Below are 17,500 nucleotides of genomic sequence, written 5' to 3' on the forward strand. Positions count from 1 at the left end.
ACAGCCTGGAGCGATCGGTCCGGCGGTCGACGCGCGAAAGTTTCTAAGTCCGCTCTGCTCCGAATCATCGCTCCGGCGTCAAAAATCGTCGTAGGACAAAAAATCGCCACCCTATCTTGCAGGAAAAAATCCGGGGAACACGATGGCGTCGTCAAAAGTGCAGGTCGTCGAGCTCGTTTTCGAGAAAAAAAAAAAAAAATTCTCAAAATTCGACAAAAAAATAAAACGATCAGTGGACCGTGTAGAGAATATAAAACTGCATAAGAATCGTATAGACCAAAATTGGCGTTCACGTGCTCGTTTTTGAGAAAAAAGTTAAAAAAGCTCTCAAAATTCGAGATAAAAAAAAAAAAAACCATCTACCAGGTAGCCAACGGTAAACGGTACAAGTATCGTACGGGCGAAAACGAGCGTTACCGTGCTCGTTTTCGAGTTATTGACGAAAAACAGCCTGGAGCGATCGGTCCGGCGGTCGACGCGCGAAAGTTTCTAAGTCCGCTCTGCTCCGAAACACCGCTCCGGCGTCAAAAATCGTCGTAGGACAAAAAATAGACACGCTATCTTGCAGGAAAAAATCCGGGGAACACGATGGCGTCGTCAAAAGTGCAGGTCGTCGAGCTCGTTTTCGAGAAAAAAAAAAAAAAATTCTCAAAATTCGACAAAAAAATAAAACGATCAGTGGACCGTGTAGAGAATATAAAACTGCATAAGAATCGTATAGACGAAAATTGGCGTTCACGTGCTCGTTTTTGTGGAAAAAATTAAAAAAGCTCTCAAAATTCGAGATAAAAAAAAAAAAAACCATCTACCAGGTAGCCAACGGTAAACGGTACAAGTATCGTACGGGCGAAAACGAGCGTTACCGTGCTCGTTTTCGAGTTATTGACGAAAAACAGCCTGGAGCGATCGGTCCGGCGGTCGACGCGCGAAAGTTTCTAAGTCCGCTCTGCTCCGAAACACCGCTCCGGCGTCAAAAATCGTCGTAGGACAAAAAATAGACACGCTATCTTGCAGGAAAAAATCCGGGGAACACGATGGCGTCGTCAAAAGTGCAGGTCGTCGAGCTCGTTTTCGAGAAAAAAAAAACAAAATTCTCAAAATTCGACAAAAAAATAAAACGATCAGTGGACCGTGTAGAGAATATAAAACTGCATAAGAATCGTATAGACGAAAATTGGCGTTCACGTGCTCGTTTTTGTGGAAAAAATTAAAAAAGCTCTCAAACTTCGAGATAAAAAAAAAAAAAACCGTCTACCAGGTAGCCAACGGTAAACGGTACAAGTATCGTACGGGCGAAAACGAGCGTTACCGTGCTCGTTTTCGAGTTATTGACGAAAAACAGCCTGGAGCGATCGGTCCGGCGGTCGACGCGCGAAAGTTTCTAAGTCCGCTCTGCTCCGAAACACCGCTCCGGCGTCAAAAATCGTCGTAGGACAAAAAATCGCCACCCTATCTTGCAGGAAAAAATCCGGGGAACACGATGGCGTCGTCAAAAGTGCAGGTCGTCGAGCTAGTTTTCGAGAAAAAAAAAAAAAAATTCTCAAAACTCGACAAAAAAATAAAACGATCAGTGGACCGTGTAGAGAATCTAAAACTGCATAAGAATCGTATAGACCAAAATTGGCGTTCACGTGCTCGTTTTTGAGAAAAAAGTTAAAAAAGCTCTCAAAATTCGAGATAAAAAAAAAAAAAACCATCTACCAGGTAGCCAACGGTAAACGGTACAAGTATCGTACGGGCGAAAACGAGCGTTACCGTGCTCGTTTTCGAGTTATTGACGAAAAACAGCCTGGAGCGATCGGTCCGGCGGTCGACGCGCGAAAGTTTCTAAGTCCGCTCTGCTCCGAAACACCGCTCCGGCGTCAAAAATCGTCGTAGGACAAAAAATAGACACGCTATCTTGCAGGAAAAAATCCGGGGAACACGATGGCGTCGTCAAAAGTGCAGGTCGTCGAGCTCGTTTTCGAGAAAAAAAAAAAAAAATTCTCAAAATTCGACAAAAAAATAAAACGATCAGTGGACCGTGTAGAGAATATAAAACTGCATAAGAATCGTATAGACGAAAATTGGCGTTCACGTGCTCGTTTTTGTGGAAAAAATTAAAAAAGCTCTCAAACTTCGAGATAAAAAAAAAAAAAACCGTCTACCAGGTAGCCAACGGTAAACGGTACAAGTATCGTACGGGCGAAAACGAGCGTTACCGTGCTCGTTTTCGAGTTATTGACGAAAAACAGCCTGGAGCGATCGGTCCGGCGGTCGACGCGCGAAAGTTTCTAAGTCCGCTCTGCTCCGAATCATCGCTCCGGCGTCAAAAATCGTCGTAGGACAAAAAATCGCCACCCTATCTTGCAGGAAAAAATCCGGGGAACACGATGGCGTCGTCAAAAGTGCAGGTCGTCGAGCTCGTTTTCGAGAAAAAAAAAAAAAAATTCTCAAAATTCGACAAAAAAATAAAACGATCAGTGGACCGTGTAGAGAATATAAAACTGCATAAGAATCGTATAGACCAAAATTGGCGTTCACGTGCTCGTTTTTGAGAAAAAAGTTAAAAAAGCTCTCAAAATTCGAGATAAAAAAAAAAAAAACCATCTACCAGGTAGCCAACGGTAAACGGTACAAGTATCGTACGGGCGAAAACGAGCGTTACCGTGCTCGTTTTCGAGTTATTGACGAAAAACAGCCTGGAGCGATCGGTCCGGCGGTCGACGCGCGAAAGTTTCTAAGTCCGCTCTGCTCCGAAACACCGCTCCGGCGTCAAAAATCGTCGTAGGACAAAAAATAGACACGCTATCTTGCAGGAAAAAATCCGGGGAACACGATGGCGTCGTCAAAAGTGCAGGTCGTCGAGCTCGTTTTCGAGAAAAAAAAAAAAAAATTCTCAAAATTCGACAAAAAAATAAAACGATCAGTGGACCGTGTAGAGAATATAAAACTGCATAAGAATCGTATAGACGAAAATTGGCGTTCACGTGCTCGTTTTTGTGGAAAAAATTAAAAAAGCTCTCAAAATTCGAGATAAAAAAAAAAAAAACCATCTACCAGGTAGCCAACGGTAAACGGTACAAGTATCGTACGGGCGAAAACGAGCGTTACCGTGCTCGTTTTCGAGTTATTGACGAAAAACAGCCTGGAGCGATCGGTCCGGCGGTCGACGCGCGAAAGTTTCTAAGTCCGCTCTGCTCCGAAACACCGCTCCGGCGTCAAAAATCGTCGTAGGACAAAAAATAGACACGCTATCTTGCAGGAAAAAATCCGGGGAACACGATGGCGTCGTCAAAAGTGCAGGTCGTCGAGCTCGTTTTCGAGAAAAAAAAAACAAAATTCTCAAAATTCGACAAAAAAATAAAACGATCAGTGGACCGTGTAGAGAATATAAAACTGCATAAGAATCGTATAGACGAAAATTGGCGTTCACGTGCTCGTTTTTGTGGAAAAAATTAAAAAAGCTCTCAAACTTCGAGATAAAAAAAAAAAAAACCGTCTACCAGGTAGCCAACGGTAAACGGTACAAGTATCGTACGGGCGAAAACGAGCGTTACCGTGCTCGTTTTCGAGTTATTGACGAAAAACAGCCTGGAGCGATCGGTCCGGCGGTCGACGCGCGAAAGTTTCTAAGTCCGCTCTGCTCCGAAACACCGCTCCGGCGTCAAAAATCGTCGTAGGACAAAAAATCGCCACCCTATCTTGCAGGAAAAAATCCGGGGAACACGATGGCGTCGTCAAAAGTGCAGGTCGTCGAGCTAGTTTTCGAGAAAAAAAAAAAAAATTCTCAAAACTCGACAAAAAAATAAAACGATCAGTGGACCGTGTAGAGAATCTAAAACTGCATAAGAATCGTATAGACCAAAATTGGCGTTCACGTGCTCGTTTTTGAGAAAAAAGTTAAAAAAGCTCTCAAAATTCGAGATAAAAAAAAAAAAAACCATCTACCAGGTAGCCAACGGTAAACGGTACAAGTATCGTACGGGCGAAAACGAGCGTTACCGTGCTCGTTTTCGAGTTATTGACGAAAAACAGCCTGGAGCGATCGGTCCGGCGGTCGACGCGCGAAAGTTTCTAAGTCCGCTCTGCTCCGAAACACCGCTCCGGCGTCAAAAATCGTCGTAGGACAAAAAATAGACACGCTATCTTGCAGGAAAAAATCCGGGGAACACGATGGCGTCGTCAAAAGTGCAGGTCGTCGAGCTCGTTTTCGAGAAAAAAAAAAAAAAATTCTCAAAATTCGACAAAAAAATAAAACGATCAGTGGACCGTGTAGAGAATATAAAACTGCATAAGAATCGTATAGACGAAAATTGGCGTTCACGTGCTCGTTTTTGTGGAAAAAATTAAAAAAGCTCTCAAACTTCGAGATAAAAAAAAAAAAAACCGTCTACCAGGTAGCCAACGGTAAACGGTACAAGTATCGTACGGGCGAAAACGAGCGTTACCGTGCTCGTTTTCGAGTTATTGACGAAAAACAGCCTGGAGCGATCGGTCCGGCGGTCGACGCGCGAAAGTTTCTAAGTCCGCTCTGCTCCGAATCATCGCTCCGGCGTCAAAAATCGTCGTAGGACAAAAAATCGCCACCCTATCTTGCAGGAAAAAATCCGGGGAACACGATGGCGTCGTCAAAAGTGCAGGTCGTCGAGCTCGTTTTCGAGAAAAAAAAAAAAAAATTCTCAAAATTCGACAAAAAAATAAAACGATCAGTGGACCGTGTAGAGAATCTAAAACTGCATAAGAATCGTATAGACCAAAATTGGCGTTCACGTGCTCGTTTTTGAGAAAAAAGTTAAAAAAGCTCTCAAAATTCGAGATAAAAAAAAAAAAAACCATCTACCAGGTAGCCAACGGTAAACGGTACAAGTATCGTACGGGCGAAAACGAGCGTTACCGTGCTCGTTTTCGAGTTATTGACGAAAAACAGCCTGGAGCGATCGGTCCGGCGGTCGACGCGCGAAAGTTTCTAAGTCCGCTCTGCTCCGAAACACCGCTCCGGCGTCAAAAATCGTCGTAGGACAAAAAATAGACACGCTATCTTGCAGGAAAAAATCCGGGGAACACGATGGCGTCGTCAAAAGTGCAGGTCGTCGAGCTCGTTTTCGAGAAAAAAAAAAAAAAATTCTCAAAATTCGACAAAAAAATAAAACGATCAGTGGACCGTGTAGAGAATATAAAACTGCATAAGAATCGTATAGACGAAAATTGGCGTTCACGTGCTCGTTTTTGTGGAAAAAATTAAAAAAGCTCTCAAAATTCGAGATAAAAAAAAAAAAAACCATCTACCAGGTAGCCATCGGTAAACGGTACAAGTATCGTACGGGCGAAAACGAGCGTTACCGTGCTCGTTTTCGAGTTATTGACGAAAAACAGCCTGGAGCGATCGGTCCGGCGGTCGACGCGCGAAAGTTTCTAAGTCCGCTCTGCTCCGAATCATCGCTCCGGCGTCAAAAATCGTCGTAGGACAAAAAATCGCCACCCTATCTTGCAGGAAAAAATCCGGGGAACACGATGGCGTCGTCAAAAGTGCAGGTCGTCGAGCTCGTTTTCGAGAAAAAAAAAAAAAAATTCTCAAAATTCGACAAAAAAATAAAACGATCATTGGACCGTGTAGAGAATCTAAAACTGCATAAGAATCGTATAGACCAAAATTGGCCTTAACGTGCTGGTTTTCGAGTTATTGACGATAAGCCGGTATATATATGTCCGAGATAAAAAAAAAGATAGGGACAGTGGGAATCTCCTATACTATCACGGGCGTGTATTCTCCTACTAGTTTGATGGTTGCTGTTGCATAAACCACCGACTGTTTGGCCCGCCGTTTAACCGCGCGGTTTAAAATTGCAACACAATGTTGGTGTCGCTCCGGGGTGAAAAAATGGAAAAACGACATACTTTACGCATAGGGGCGGCTGATCTTAACATATTTTGTCATGTCACCACCCCAGTGACTCTAAGACGGATTTTGCCGTCGCACGTTTTTTTATTAAAAAGTTATTAGTATATAGAAGATTTCGTTAAGCAAAAAGACACGAATATGGGAGTAGGACAAAAAATCGCCAGCCTATCTTGCAGGAAAAAATCCGGGGAACACGATGGCGTCGTCAAAAGTGCAGGTCGTCGAGCTAGTTTTCGAGAAAAAAAAAAAAAAATTCTCAAAACTCGACAAAAAAATAAAACGATCAGTGGACCGTGTAGAGAATCTAAAACTGCATAAGAATCGTATAGACCAAAATTGGCGTTCACGTGCTCGTTTTTGAGAAAAAAGTTAAAAAAGCTCTCAAAATTCGAGATAAAAAAAAAAAAACCATCTACCAGGTAGCCAACGGTAAACGGTACAAGTATCGTACGGGCGAAAACGAGCGTTACCGTGCTCGTTTTCGAGTTATTGACGAAAAACAGCCTGGAGCGATCGGTCCGGCGGTCGACGCGCGAAAGTTTCTAAGTCCGCTTTGCTCCGAAACACCGCTCCGGCGTCAAAAATCGTCGTAGGACAAAAAATAGACACGCTATCTTGCAGGAAAAAATCCGGGGAACACGATGGCGTCGTCAAAAGTGCAGGTCGTCGAGCTCGTTTTCGAGAAAAAAAAAAAAAAATTCTCAAAATTCGACAAAAAAATAAAACGATCAGTGGACCGTGTAGAGAATATAAAACTGCATAAGAATCGTATAGACGAAAATTGGCGTTCACGTGCTCGTTTTTGTGGAAAAAATTAAAAAAGCTCTCAAACTTCGAGATAAAAAAAAAAAAAACCGTCTACCAGGTAGCCAACGGTAAACGGTACAAGTATCGTACGGGCGAAAACGAGCGTTACCGTGCTCGTTTTCGAGTTATTGACGAAAAACAGCCTGGAGCGATCGGTCCGGCGGTCGACGCGCGAAAGTTTCTAAGTCCGCTCTGCTCCGAATCATCGCTCCGGCGTCAAAAATCGTCGTAGGACAAAAAATCGCCACCCTATCTTGCAGGAAAAAATCCGGGGAACACGATGGCGTCGTCAAAAGTGCAGGTCGTCGAGCTCGTTTTCGAGAAAAAAAAAAAAAAATTCTCAAAATTCGACAAAAAAATAAAACGATCAGTGGACCGTGTAGAGAATATAAAACTGCATAAGAATCGTATAGACCAAAATTGGCGTTCACGTGCTCGTTTTTGAGAAAAAAGTTAAAAAAGCTCTCAAAATTCGAGATAAAAAAAAAAAAAACCATCTACCAGGTAGCCAACGGTAAACGGTACAAGTATCGTACGGGCGAAAACGAGCGTTACCGTGCTCGTTTTCGAGTTATTGACGAAAAACAGCCTGGAGCGATCGGTCCGGCGGTCGACGCGCGAAAGTTTCTAAGTCCGCTCTGCTCCGAAACACCGCTCCGGCGTCAAAAATCGTCGTAGGACAAAAAATAGACACGCTATCTTGCAGGAAAAAATCCGGGGAACACGATGGCGTCGTCAAAAGTGCAGGTCGTCGAGCTCGTTTTCGAGAAAAAAAAAAAAAAATTCTCAAAATTCGACAAAAAAATAAAACGATCAGTGGACCGTGTAGAGAATATAAAACTGCATAAGAATCGTATAGACGAAAATTGGCGTTCACGTGCTCGTTTTTGTGGAAAAAATTAAAAAAGCTCTCAAAATTCGAGATAAAAAAAAAAAAAACCATCTACCAGGTAGCCAACGGTAAACGGTACAAGTATCGTACGGGCGAAAACGAGCGTTACCGTGCTCGTTTTCGAGTTATTGACGAAAAACAGCCTGGAGCGATCGGTCCGGCGGTCGACGCGCGAAAGTTTCTAAGTCCGCTCTGCTCCGAAACACCGCTCCGGCGTCAAAAATCGTCGTAGGACAAAAAATAGACACGCTATCTTGCAGGAAAAAATCCGGGGAACACGATGGCGTCGTCAAAAGTGCAGGTCGTCGAGCTCGTTTTCGAGAAAAAAAAAACAAAATTCTCAAAATTCGACAAAAAAATAAAACGATCAGTGGACCGTGTAGAGAATATAAAACTGCATAAGAATCGTATAGACGAAAATTGGCGTTCACGTGCTCGTTTTTGTGGAAAAAATTAAAAAAGCTCTCAAACTTCGAGATAAAAAAAAAAAAAACCGTCTACCAGGTAGCCAACGGTAAACGGTACAAGTATCGTACGGGCGAAAACGAGCGTTACCGTGCTCGTTTTCGAGTTATTGACGAAAAACAGCCTGGAGCGATCGGTCCGGCGGTCGACGCGCGAAAGTTTCTAAGTCCGCTCTGCTCCGAAACACCGCTCCGGCGTCAAAAATCGTCGTAGGACAAAAAATCGCCACCCTATCTTGCAGGAAAAAATCCGGGGAACACGATGGCGTCGTCAAAAGTGCAGGTCGTCGAGCTAGTTTTCGAGAAAAAAAAAAAAAAATTCTCAAAACTCGACAAAAAAATAAAACGATCAGTGGACCGTGTAGAGAATCTAAAACTGCATAAGAATCGTATAGACCAAAATTGGCGTTCACGTGCTCGTTTTTGAGAAAAAAGTTAAAAAAGCTCTCAAAATTCGAGATAAAAAAAAAAAAAACCATCTACCAGGTAGCCAACGGTAAACGGTACAAGTATCGTACGGGCGAAAACGAGCGTTACCGTGCTCGTTTTCGAGTTATTGACGAAAAACAGCCTGGAGCGATCGGTCCGGCGGTCGACGCGCGAAAGTTTCTAAGTCCGCTCTGCTCCGAAACACCGCTCCGGCGTCAAAAATCGTCGTAGGACAAAAAATGGACACGCTATCTTGCAGGAAAAAATCCGGGGAACACGATGGCGTCGTCAAAAGTGCAGGTCGTCGAGCTCGTTTTCGAGAAAAAAAAAAAAAAATTCTCAAAATTCGACAAAAAAATAAAACGATCAGTGGACCGTGTAGAGAATATAAAACTGCATAAGAATCGTATAGACGAAAATTGGCGTTCACGTGCTCGTTTTTGTGGAAAAAATTAAAAAAGCTCTCAAACTTCGAGATAAAAAAAAAAAAAACCGTCTACCAGGTAGCCAACGGTAAACGGTACAAGTATCGTACGGGCGAAAACGAGCGTTACCGTGCTCGTTTTCGAGTTATTGACGAAAAACAGCCTGGAGCGATCGGTCCGGCGGTCGACGCGCGAAAGTTTCTAAGTCCGCTCTGCTCCGAATCATCGCTCCGGCGTCAAAAATCGTCGTAGGACAAAAAATCGCCACCCTATCTTGCAGGAAAAAATCCGGGGAACACGATGGCGTCGTCAAAAGTGCAGGTCGTCGAGCTCGTTTTCGAGAAAAAAAAAAAAAAATTCTCAAAATTCGACAAAAAAATAAAACGATCAGTGGACCGTGTAGAGAATATAAAACTGCATAAGAATCGTATAGACCAAAATTGGCGTTCACGTGCTCGTTTTTGAGAAAAAAGTTAAAAAAGCTCTCAAAATTCGAGATAAAAAAAAAAAAAACCATCTACCAGGTAGCCAACGGTAAACGGTACAAGTATCGTACGGGCGAAAACGAGCGTTACCGTGCTCGTTTTCGAGTTATTGACGAAAAACAGCCTGGAGCGATCGGTCCGGCGGTCGACGCGCGAAAGTTTCTAAGTCCGCTCTGCTCCGAAACACCGCTCCGGCGTCAAAAATCGTCGTAGGACAAAAAATAGACACGCTATCTTGCAGGAAAAAATCCGGGGAACACGATGGCGTCGTCAAAAGTGCAGGTCGTCGAGCTCGTTTTCGAGAAAAAAAAAAAAAAATTCTCAAAATTCGACAAAAAAATAAAACGATCAGTGGACCGTGTAGAGAATATAAAACTGCATAAGAATCGTATAGACGAAAATTGGCGTTCACGTGCTCGTTTTTGTGGAAAAAATTAAAAAAGCTCTCAAAATTCGAGATAAAAAAAAAAAAAACCATCTACCAGGTAGCCAACGGTAAACGGTACAAGTATCGTACGGGCGAAAACGAGCGTTACCGTGCTCGTTTTCGAGTTATTGACGAAAAACAGCCTGGAGCGATCGGTCCGGCGGTCGACGCGCGAAAGTTTCTAAGTCCGCTCTGCTCCGAAACACCGCTCCGGCGTCAAAAATCGTCGTAGGACAAAAAATAGACACGCTATCTTGCAGGAAAAAATCCGGGGAACACGATGGCGTCGTCAAAAGTGCAGGTCGTCGAGCTCGTTTTCGAGAAAAAAAAAACAAAATTCTCAAAATTCGACAAAAAAATAAAACGATCAGTGGACCGTGTAGAGAATATAAAACTGCATAAGAATCGTATAGACGAAAATTGGCGTTCACGTGCTCGTTTTTGTGGAAAAAATTAAAAAAGCTCTCAAACTTCGAGATAAAAAAAAAAAAAACCGTCTACCAGGTAGCCAACGGTAAACGGTACAAGTATCGTACGGGCGAAAACGAGCGTTACCGTGCTCGTTTTCGAGTTATTGACGAAAAACAGCCTGGAGCGATCGGTCCGGCGGTCGACGCGCGAAAGTTTCTAAGTCCGCTCTGCTCCGAAACACCGCTCCGGCGTCAAAAATCGTCGTAGGACAAAAAATCGCCACCCTATCTTGCAGGAAAAAATCCGGGGAACACGATGGCGTCGTCAAAAGTGCAGGTCGTCGAGCTAGTTTTCGAGAAAAAAAAAAAAAAATTCTCAAAACTCGACAAAAAAATAAAACGATCAGTGGACCGTGTAGAGAATCTAAAACTGCATAAGAATCGTATAGACCAAAATTGGCGTTCACGTGCTCGTTTTTGAGAAAAAAGTTAAAAAAGCTCTCAAAATTCGAGATAAAAAAAAAAAAAACCATCTACCAGGTAGCCAACGGTAAACGGTACAAGTATCGTACGGGCGAAAACGAGCGTTACCGTGCTCGTTTTCGAGTTATTGACGAAAAACAGCCTGGAGCGATCGGTCCGGCGGTCGACGCGCGAAAGTTTCTAAGTCCGCTCTGCTCCGAAACACCGCTCCGGCGTCAAAAATCGTCGTAGGACAAAAAATAGACACGCTATCTTGCAGGAAAAAATCCGGGGAACACGATGGCGTCGTCAAAAGTGCAGGTCGTCGAGCTCGTTTTCGAGAAAAAAAAAAAAAAATTCTCAAAATTCGACAAAAAAATAAAACGATCAGTGGACCGTGTAGAGAATATAAAACTGCATAAGAATCGTATAGACGAAAATTGGCGTTCACGTGCTCGTTTTTGTGGAAAAAATTAAAAAAGCTCTCAAACTTCGAGATAAAAAAAAAAAAAACCGTCTACCAGGTAGCCAACGGTAAACGGTACAAGTATCGTACGGGCGAAAACGAGCGTTACCGTGCTCGTTTTCGAGTTATTGACGAAAAACAGCCTGGAGCGATCGGTCCGGCGGTCGACGCGCGAAAGTTTCTAAGTCCGCTCTGCTCCGAATCATCGCTCCGGCGTCAAAAATCGTCGTAGGACAAAAAATCGCCACCCTATCTTGCAGGAAAAAATCCGGGGAACACGATGGCGTCGTCAAAAGTGCAGGTCGTCGAGCTCGTTTTCGAGAAAAAAAAAAAAAAATTCTCAAAATTCGACAAAAAAATAAAACGATCAGTGGACCGTGTAGAGAATATAAAACTGCATAAGAATCGTATAGACGAAAATTGGCGTTCACGTGCTCGTTTTTGTGGAAAAAATTAAAAAAGCTCTCAAACTTCGAGATAAAAAAAAAAAAAACCGTCTACCAGGTAGCCAACGGTAAACGGTACAAGTATCGTACGGGCGAAAACGAGCGTTACCGTGCTCGTTTTCGAGTTATTGACGAAAAACAGCCTGGAGCGATCGGTCCGGCGGTCGACGCGCGAAAGTTTCTAAGTCCGCTCTGCTCCGAATCATCGCTCCGGCGTCAAAAATCGTCGTAGGACAAAAAATCGCCACCCTATCTTGCAGGAAAAAATCCGGGGAACACGATGGCGTCGTCAAAAGTGCAGGTCGTCGAGCTCGTTTTCGAGAAAAAAAAAAAAAAATTCTCAAAATTCGACAAAAAAATAAAACGATCAGTGGACCGTGTAGAGAATCTAAAACTGCATAAGAATCGTATAGACCAAAATTGGCGTTCACGTGCTCGTTTTTGAGAAAAAAGTTAAAAAAGCTCTCAAAATTCGAGATAAAAAAAAAAAAAACCATCTACCAGGTAGCCAACGGTAAACGGTACAAGTATCGTACGGGCGAAAACGAGCGTTACCGTGCTCGTTTTCGAGTTATTGACGAAAAACAGCCTGGAGCGATCGGTCCGGCGGTCGACGCGCGAAAGTTTCTAAGTCCGCTCTGCTCCGAAACACCGCTCCGGCGTCAAAAATCGTCGTAGGACAAAAAATAGACACGCTATCTTGCAGGAAAAAATCCGGGGAACACGATGGCGTCGTCAAAAGTGCAGGTCGTCGAGCTCGTTTTCGAGAAAAAAAAAAAAAAATTCTCAAAATTCGACAAAAAAATAAAACGATCAGTGGACCGTGTAGAGAATATAAAACTGCATAAGAATCGTATAGACGAAAATTGGCGTTCACGTGCTCGTTTTTGTGGAAAAAATTAAAAAAGCTCTCAAAATTCGAGATAAAAAAAAAAAAAACCATCTACCAGGTAGCCATCGGTAAACGGTACAAGTATCGTACGGGCGAAAACGAGCGTTACCGTGCTCGTTTTCGAGTTATTGACGAAAAACAGCCTGGAGCGATCGGTCCGGCGGTCGACGCGCGAAAGTTTCTAAGTCCGCTCTGCTCCGAAACACCGCTCCGGCGTCAAAAATCGTCGTAGGACAAAAAATAGACACGCTATCTTGCAGGAAAAAATCCGGGGAACACGATGGCGTCGTCAAAAGTGCAGGTCGTCGAGCTCGTTTTCGAGAAAAAAAAAAAAAAATTCTCAAAATTCGACAAAAAAATAAAACGATCAGTGGACCGTGTAGAGAATCTAAAACTGCATAAGAATCGTATAGACGAAAATTGGCCTTAACGTGCTGGTTTTCGAGTTATTGACGATAAGCCGGTATATATATGTCCGAGATAAAAAAAAAGATAGGGACAGTGGGAATCTCCTATACTATCACGGGCGTGTATTCTCCTACTAGTTTGATGGTTGCTGTTGCATAAACCACCGACTGTTTGGCCCGCCGTTTAACCGCGCAGTTTAAAATTGCAACACAATGTTGGTGTCGCTCCGGATCGAAAAAATGGAAAAACGACATACTTTACGCATAGGGGCGGCTGATCTTAACATATTTTGTCAATGTCATCTTCCCAGTGACCCTAGGAAGGAGTTTGCCGTTGCACGTTTTCCTATTAAAAAGTAATTAGTGTACAAAAATTTTCGTGAAGCAAAAAACAAGAATATGAAAGTACGTTCCATGAGCATTACGGTGAATAAAACAGAAATTAAAAATTCCCGAGGGGTTGAACAGCATCATATTGAATTCGTTTTGCTGACTGGGGTCTGCGCCCCCCAGACCCCCGCTACACTAGCCCAGACCAAACCCACTTTGTAATAGTGGTATCATATTAAATTGAACAGCATCGTACTTAATTCGTTTTGCTGAATGGGGGGCTGCGCCCCCCAAACCCCCGCTACACTAGCCCAGACCTAACCCATTTTGTAATAGCGGTATCAAATTAAATTGAACAGCATCGTACTAAATTCGTTTTGCTGACTGGGGGGCTGCGCCCCCCAGACCCCCGCAACACTAGCCCGGACCTAACCCACTTTGTAATAGCGGTATCATATTAAATTGAACAGCATCGTACTAAATTCGTTTTGCTGAATGGGGGGCTGCGCCCCCCAAACCCCCGCTACACTAGCCCAGACCTAACCCATTTTGTAATAGCGGTATCAAATTAAATTGAACAGCATCATATTGAATTCGTTTTGCTGACTGGGGTCTGCGCCCCCCAGACCCCCGCTACAATAGCCCAGACCTAACCCACTTTGTAATAGTGGTATCATATTAAATTGAACAGCATCGTACTTAATTCGTTTTGCTGAATGGGGGGCTGCGCCCCCCAAACCCCCGCTACACTAGCCCAGACCTAACCCATTTTGTAATAGCGGTATCAAATTAAATTGAACAGCATCGTACTAAATTCGTTTTGCTGACAGGGGTCTGCGCCCCCCAGACCCCCGCTACACTAGCCCAGACCTAACCCCCTTTGTAATAGCGGTATCATATTAAATTGAACAGCATCATATTGAATTCGTTTTGCTGACTGGGGTCTGCGCGCCCCAGACCCCCGCAACACTAGCCCGGACCTAACCCACTTTGTAATAGCGGTATCACATTAAATTGAACAGCATCGTACTAAATTCGTTTTGCTGAATGGGGGGCTGCGCCCCCCAAACCCCCGCTACACTAGCCCAGACCTAACCCATTTTGTAATAGCGGTATCAAACTAAATTGAACAGCATCATATTGAATTCGTTTTGCTGACTGGGGTCTGCGCCCCCCCGACCCCCGCTACAATAGCCCAGACCTAACCCACTTTGTAATAGTGGTATCATATTAAATTGAACAGCATCGTACTTAATTCGTTTTGCTGAATGGGGGGCTGCGCCCCCCAAACCCCCGCTACACTAGCCCAGACCTAACCCATTTTGTAATAGCGGTATCAAATTAAATTGAACAGCATCGTACTAAATTCGTTTTGCTGACAGGGGTCTGCGCCCCCCAGACCCCCGCTACACTAGCCCAGACCTAACCCCCTTTGTAATAGCGGTATCATATTAAATTGAACAGCATCATATTGAATTCGTTTTGCTGACTGGGGTCTGCGCGCCCCAGACCCCCGCAACACTAGCCCGGACCTAACCCACTTTGTAATAGCGGTATCATATTAAATTGAACAGCATCGTACTAAATTCGTTTTGCTGAATGGGGGGCTGCGCCCCCCAAACCCCCGCTACACTAGCCCAGACCTAACCCATTTTGTAATAGCGGTATCAAATTAAATTGAACAGCATCATATTGAATTCGTTTTGCTGACTGGGGTCTGCGCCCCCCAGACCCCCGCTATACTAGCCCAGACCTAACCCACTTTGTAATAGTGGTATCATATTAAATTGAACAGCATCGTACATAATTCGTTTTGCTGAATGGGGGGCTGCGCCCCCCAAACCCCCGCTACACTAGCCCAGACCTAACCCATTTTGTAATAGCTGTATCAAATTAAATTGAACAGCATCATATTGAATTCGTTTTGCTGACAGGGGTCTGCGCCCCCCAGACCCCCGCTACACTAGCCCAGACCTAACCCACTTTGTAATAGTGGTATCATATTAAATTGAACAGCATCGTACATAATTCGTTTTGCTGAATGGGGGGCTGCGCCCCCCAAACCCCCGCTACACTAGCCCAGACCTAACCCATTTTGTAATAGCGGTATCAAATTAAATTGAACAGCATCATATTGAATTCGTTTTGCTGACTGGGGTCTGCGCCCCCCAAACCCCCGCTACACTAGCCCAGACCTAACCCATTTTGTAATAGCGGTATCAAATTAAATTGAACAGCATCATATTGAATTCGTTTTGCTGACTGGGGTCTGCGCCCCCCAAACCCCCGCTACACCAGCCCAGACCTAACCCATTTTGTAATAGCGGTATCAAATTAAATTGAGCAGCATCATATTGAATTCGTTTTGCTGACAGGGGTCTGCGCCCCCCAGACCCCCGCTACACTAGCCCAGACCTAACCCCCTTTGTAATAGCGGTATCATATTAAATTGAACAGCATCATATTGAATTCGTTTTGCTGACTGGGGTCTGCGCGCCCCAAACCCCCGCAACACTGGCCCAGACCTAGCCCATTTTGTAATGACTGTATTGGAACTGCGTTAGGGCTAGTTTAGAATTGGTTAGGTGAAGTAATGCGGAGAGCAGTTTCGCCTGCGTCCCGGGATGCTTGTTGGCATGAGTGGTGTCTGAATGAGTAAAGACGGATGAGACACTTGTGGGGTATGGTGAGTCAGATTCCCAAACTACCCATATATTCTTCTGAGGCATGGGTGCCTATCCAAGGATCTCCTTCGGTATCTAAAACAGAAATAAAAAAAAAAAAAAAAAAAAAAAAAAAAAAATGAATATGGACTGTGTTAGGACTGAATTGGATAAGGTCTGGGTTACGTCTCGGTTAGGTCTGAGTTAGGACTGGTTTAAGACTGGGTTAGGACTGGGTTAGGACTGGGTTAGGACTGGGTTAGGTCTGGGTTAGGACTGGGTTAGGTCTGGGTTAGGTCTGGGTTAGGACTGGGTTAGGTCTGGGTTAGGACTGGGTTAGGACTGGGTTAGGTCTGGGTTAGGTCTGGGTTAGGTCTGGGTTAGGACTGGGTTAGGACTGGGTTACGACTGGGTTAGGTCTGGGTTACGACTGGGTTAGGTCTGGGTTACGACTGGGTTAGGTCTGGGTTACGACTGGGTTAGGTCTGGGTTACGACTGGGTTAGGATTGGGTTAGGTCTGGTTTAGGACTGGGTTAGGTCTAGGTTAGGACTGGGTTAGGTCTGGGTTAGGTCTGGGTTAGGACTGGGTTAGGTCTGGGTTAGGACTGGGTTAGTACTGGGTTAGGACTGGGTTAGGTCTGGGTTAGGTCTGGGTTATTTCTGGGTTAGGTCTGGGTTAGGTCTGGGTTAGGTCTGGGTTAGGGCTGGGTTAGGTCTGGGTTAGGTCTGGGTCAGGTCTGGGGTATTTCTGGGTTAGGACTGGGTTAGGTCTGGGTTAGGTCTGGGTTATTTCTGGGTTAGGTCTGGGTTAGGTCTGGGTTAGGTCTGGGTTAGGTCTGGGTTAGGACTGGGTTAGGTCTGGGTTAGGACTGGGTTAGGTCTGGGTTAGGTCTGGGTTAGGTCTGGGTTAGGTCTGGGTTATTTCTGGGTTAGGTCTGGGTTAGGTCTGGGTTAGGTCTGGGTTAGGGCTGGGTTAGGTCTGGGTTAGGTCTGGGTCAGGTCTGGGGTATTTCTGGGTTAGGACTGGGTTAGGTCTGGGTTAGGACTGGGTTAGGTCTGGGTTAGGACTGGGTTAGGACTGGGTTAGGTCTGGGTTAGGTCTGGGTTAGGTTTGGGTTAGGACTGGGTAGGTTCTGGGTTAGGACTTGGTTAGGACTGGGTTAGGACTGTGTTAGGACTGGGTTAGGTCTGGGTTAGGTCTGGGTTAGGACTGGGTTAGGTCTGGGTTAGGACTGGGTTAGGACTGGGTTAGGTCTGGGTTAGGTCTGGGTTAGGACTGGGTTAGGTCTGGGTTAGGACTGGGTTAGGTCTGGGTTAGTACTGGATTTGGTTAGGTCTGGGTTAGGTCTGGGTTAGGTCTGGGTTAGGACTGGGTTAGGACTGGGTTAGGTCTGGGTTAGGACTGGGTTAGGACTGGGTTAGGACTGGGTTAGGTCTGGGTTAGGTCTGGGTTATTTCTGGGTTAGGTCTGGGTTAGGTCTGGGTTAGGTCTGGGTTAGGTCTGGGTTAGGTCTGGGTTAGGACTGGGTTAGGACTGGGTTAGGTCTGGGTTAGGTCTGGGTTAGGACTGGGTTAGGTCTGGGTTAGGACTGGGTTAGGTCTGGGTTAGGTCT

This window comes from Colletes latitarsis, unplaced genomic scaffold (genome assembly GCF_051014445.1).
Source record: "Colletes latitarsis isolate SP2378_abdomen unplaced genomic scaffold, iyColLati1 scaffold0076, whole genome shotgun sequence".
Taxonomy (NCBI): Eukaryota; Metazoa; Arthropoda; class Insecta; order Hymenoptera; family Colletidae; genus Colletes; species Colletes latitarsis.